Raw genomic sequence first — 5,341 nt, 5'->3', positions numbered from 1 at the left:
TATTTACCTTCCAGAATTATACTTGTGTTCAATGGAAAGGTAATAAATCCACAGTGAACAGAAGTAGTTAAGTTTAAGAAGTAGGTTTTTAAAGATTTATTTATTTATTTTATGTTCACTGATGTTATGCCTACATGTAAGTTTGTGTGATGGTGTTGTGTGTCCTAGAACTGGGGTTATAGACAGTTGTAAGCTGCCATGTAGGTGCTGGAATTGAACCCAGTTCCTATGGAAGAGTACATCTCTCCAGCCCCAAAGATGTACATTTTGTTGTTATTCAGGATAATAAAGATTGGAGGATATTATAAACCAAGATCTGATAAGAGGATAAAAGACAGTGGGGGAAGAATCTTGTCCCTGATGCACTGAGATACAATACAATTCAGGGGATAAAAAGACATAAAGGATGTACAGAGAATTCAAGACATGAGAAAGAAATGTATTGACTAAGAAAGTCTCCCCAGATTCTAAACAATGTGAGACTAACCATTTCCTCCACTTCTAATCACCTATACTTGACAGAGGACTATCGGAGGAATGTATGGATAGAACCAAAAGACAATTATGTATTGCTCTGTATGATGAATTTTAATGAAGAATTTTTTCATTGAATAGCAATATTTTCATATTCTGAGAGAGCATAGGCACAATAGATTTTGTTTAAAAGATGAAGCAGGGAGTAGAAAAATTGCTCACTTCTTCACTTCTTCCTCTTTCACAAAACGCAAGTTCCCAGAATACACATGATAGCTAATGACCACCTGTAACTCTAGTTCCAGAAGATACACCATCGTCTTCTGGCCTGCTTGGGCACTGCAAGAATATGGTGCATAGACATGCAAGCAGGCAAGACACCTGAACACAAAATATAAATAAGTCATGTTAAATGTTAAACGGTGAAGGAAACCAATGGAAGATATGACACTGACAGGAGCAAAGCCAATATTGAACTTAATGAACAGCTCATATGCATGGTCCAGATATTCAGAAACACACACACACGGTCCTAATGTAAAAGACTTAGAGACAAGCCTGATGATTTTCAGAGCACCCAGGATGCAAAAATGCAAAGAAGCAGACAGATAGCCTCCCTCACCCAAATAAAAGTATTGCTTTGTTCGCTTTCTACCTGTAGGAGAGAGATTAAAACTTTATTAAGAAAATGAAATAGAAGATACTAAACTTTAATAGTTTTCTCACTGACTCTAACTTTTGACTCCATGGAAACAATAAATAAATAAATAAATAAATAAATAAATAAATAAATAAAATCCCAGCTGAAATGACAGTCCCAGGTTCAGCATGTATTTGAAATACATATATTTTTCTTAGAAGATTCAGTGTATATTTGAAATAAAGATATTTTTCTTAGACACTTAATTCAACTTTAATTGACAATTGGTTATATATCTTTATTCTACCTGTTTGAGTAATAGAAAAGATAATTCACTAAAAAAAATGACAGTGTAAATGTATCATATAGAGGAGAATATTAACTTGTAAGTTCAGAGCGGTTAAACTTCATGGGATTATGGTAATTGAAAAGAGCAGCAGAAAAGTCCTGCCCTGATATAATTCAAGTAACATATGGTCTTATGATACACTCCGCACTACAATCTAACGAACTATTTAAAAGTAGAGATGCTATTCCAGTTCTTCTTACTTTAAAACATTCACTCATGTTTTCAGCCCAGAGATTGCCTTGAATGTGCTGTGATTATGGACTTCAATATCCTACGGGCCATTTAAGTACCTTCAGCATCAATTTTGCAGCTGGCAAACTACTGCTATTTATGTTTTCAGAGCATTTGAAATAATCTAGAAGTTATTTTACTTCCATTAGGCATTAAGAAAAGAACCAAATGTAAAATCATTACTTTGCCAATTTACTGTGAAAACCAAAGGAAATGTCTCAAATGTATCATTTATTGAATGGAACTAGTTAACTTTTTGGTCAGGTAGATTCATCAAATGTACATTAAAGATTTTGAGAGTTTTTCCATTTGTATTGCTATAAAAATAGAATAGCTGATTAAATATTTCCTCTATGCTAGGTATGACAGCTAATGTTCCTTGCCTTATAATCTTACAAACAGCAAATTAAGAGTGAGTTCAATTCCATAAGAATACTAATATGGAAATTTATAAAACTGAATAGGTAAGTAATTAACAGTAGTCAAAATTCTAGTATTTTTGAAAGCATCTGCGTGTGTGTACTCCAGATGATAATAGATAAAGTATATAAAATGTAATAACAAAATTAGAGCTTTGGTTTCATAAAAGCATTCTTAATTTTCTTAACTCATAGTACATGAAGCCTGACAGAGCACACGTCTTCTCATCACCAAATCTGGTTTCTTTGGTCACTTCTAAGATCCCTTTTAAACTGGTTCTCATCCCCCCATCTCTGCTGGCTTCTGTTTTCTCAGACTGAACCACGAAGATCTGACCCATTATATATTTTCCTTATTAGGCATTATCAGGAACTTAAATATTATAAAAAATGATCTGCAGCAGATTTTTAAATTTTTCCTAATCCCCTCCAATATCATTACCACTGCTTATCATATGAAACATCCCTTCCCATGCTTCTTCTTCCATTGGCTCTTTCAGTGATAATATATTCTGGGCTCCTGTTTTCACCTTTACCCTCCATTTCAGTAACTCAATGTTCCTAGCTCTCTACTTAAACCACTTCTTTTTCTGCATTTGTAGGCAAGATGACTTGTATCTCCTAAGGACAAGTTGTCTTGCTTGACTAATTGAGCAACTTGTTCCTCTGCTTAAATTTACTTTTTCAGTAACTCAGCCTTTCTGCCTTTACTGTGTCCATCTGCCTCAGTTTACACATGGCTTTGTATGTTGTACCAGGCAAAACGATGACTTTCCAGGGATCCTCACATGTTACTTCAGAACTCAATACTGACTTGGATTGCAAAAGAGATTTTATAATATGATTAGTATTAATAACCTTAAGACAGAAAGTTTATTCTGTCCTGACTTTGAAGGGAAGGACAGCGCCACAAGCTCAGGAATACTGGAAAGAGCATGGAAATGGCATCTTCCCCAAGCATACAAGAAGGAAATCAGACCAAACAAAGGCTAATATTAGTTGTTTAAAGATTCTGACCTACAAAACTTTCAACGAGCATTTTACATCACCAAATTTGTGATGCTGCATTCCAGAAGAAATGGAAAAGCAGCACGGGCTCCATCTATCAACAGGACGTTTATGGAGCCTGTTGCTTACAGTGCATCTACTACATTCTGTCTCTACTTCCTTCCACACTTCTGCCTCAAATATGCTGCCTCTCCTACTATCACTCGTTATTAAGGCACTTTTACAAATCTACTCCTGCGCCCAAAGCTTAGAAAACATTGCAGAAAAGGAAGACTGAAAAAGCAAGAGTTTTAGGAAATCTGCTGTGAGTTTGTGCCCCCAAGAAATGACAGAGAAGGGGAAGCTATACCCATGATACCACAGCAATATGATTGTCTAAACAAGACCTGAATAATGACTGTACCAATAGACATGTTCATGTGGAAGGGAAAAAAATCTCACAGGACTTCATCCATAGACACAAAACTACATGCACAGGCAACTAATGACTTCTGAGAGAAAGGGAATTAGACAGCTGCAAGGATGAGCTCAATAACGGGTTATACAATATCCCACAGTTATACCTGAAATTATATACATGTAAGCAACACTAAGCAAACTCAGCAGGTTGCATATGTGAGTGTGTGTGTGTGTGTATGTGTGTGTGTGTGTGTGTGTGTGTGTGTGTGTGTGTGTATGTAAAAGACTGAAAGAGCAGACTATCAGAAAATCTGCTGTGAGACTAAGTAACCAGGAAATAGTAGAGAATTTAAGTTCAATATAAATTAGTAATAATATTTTAATTCAATACATATTATGAATATATTGAATTATATTTATATAATTTATATATTTATATGTGTGTCCATACACACACACACACACACACACACACACACACACACATATATATATATATATATATATATATATATATATATATTCAAAGAAAATGAGGCCATGAGATTGAAAGTGAGTAGGGGGTACTTGGAAAGGTTGGAGAAAAGAAAGGAAAAGGAAGAAATGATGTATGTATATTTTAATTAAAAATAAAAACAACAGCTTCATTTAGGAATATACTGAAAGTGTCTCTCTATTTCTTCTACAACTTCAACCTACCTGGTCATATCAACTTCCTCTTATATCTCTATATTCCTTGCTTACTTGGTCTTTATCCTCCCAAGCTACAATAGTTTTCCTTATCCTGAGGCATAGGCAGATTAGATTATTTGAAGTATGTGCAACTCCTCTTAGCTGTTTCCTAAAAAAAATGATAGGACATGACCACTCTCTCAGAAGCTCTGAGATCAGCACTTTCTGTTTTTTCTCCAAAATTAGTAAGACACTCTCTTAACATGCTATTGACCTTCTGGCACTTAACTTTCTTGGGTGCTTCCAGTATACTTAAGACTTCTTGGCTCTAAGTGTGAACCCAGAAGCCTACAACGAGGAAGAATCTGAGAATTTACAAACAGTTTTCTAAGTGAATTCAAGCTTCCTTTTGAAAAAGTTTGAACACCTAGACTATATAAGAGAAGAAAATTTTGCCAATTTAAGTTAATCCTTGTTTTCTTAGATGATGATTGGGGAATTTTGAACATGAAATCTTGAAGTAGATAAATCCTTAAATCTTTGAGTTAATCATCCAGCCATGTCATCTTCTGTTGATAAGTATATAGTCAGTAAAAACTATATTTCTGAAGATTATCAAATAGTTGGAAACATACCAGGTCTTCAAAGCAAAATGAAACAAGAAGAATTGAAAACATGAATGATTAAACAGCATTAAAATAAACCTAAAGATATTTTTAAATTGAAGGTAATTAATCATAACTATTTTTAACAACCAAGCATTATCTTCTAATACTGTCTTTTGGTGGTTTTTCCTTTCTCTGTGTGTGTGTGTGTTTGTGTATGTGTGTGTGTGTGTGTGTGTGTTGACTGATAAGAACAGATACTACACTTGATCTTAGCCAAAAGGCCGAGAATCGATGTGTGTGTGTTTTGAGAGAGGTGTTTACTATTGATAACCAAACTGGATTAGAAATAAAATCCTCCTGCCTCAGTCCCCTAGTGCTAGGGATTATAAAATAGGCAGGAAATACAACTAAATACTCAGCTGTGCTTCCTTTTCTATCCCTATTTTTCTCTGGTTTGAAAAAGAAGGAAATGTTAGGTTTAGCTTTTTAATTTGTTATTATAGCTATATGATGTATGTGAGAGTGTGTGGAGGTGTGTGCA

General features: G+C 34.7%; 1 pseudogene; it reads right to left on the bottom strand.

The window, feature by feature from the left end:
* Nucleotides 1–4,914: 4,914 nt before the first annotated feature.
* LOC121462074 lies at nucleotides 4,915–5,093 on the bottom strand (annotated as a pseudogene).
* Between the last annotated feature and the right edge of the window lie 248 nt (nucleotides 5,094–5,341).

The sequence above is a fragment of the Microtus oregoni genome, unplaced genomic scaffold, assembly GCF_018167655.1.
Source record: "Microtus oregoni isolate MIOR12 unplaced genomic scaffold, Mior012 000023F_ref0000262, whole genome shotgun sequence".
NCBI lineage: Eukaryota > Metazoa > Chordata > Mammalia > Rodentia > Cricetidae > Microtus > Microtus oregoni.
Note: the sequence above shows the minus strand (reverse complement) of the source record. Positions and strands in the feature narration are given on the sequence as shown.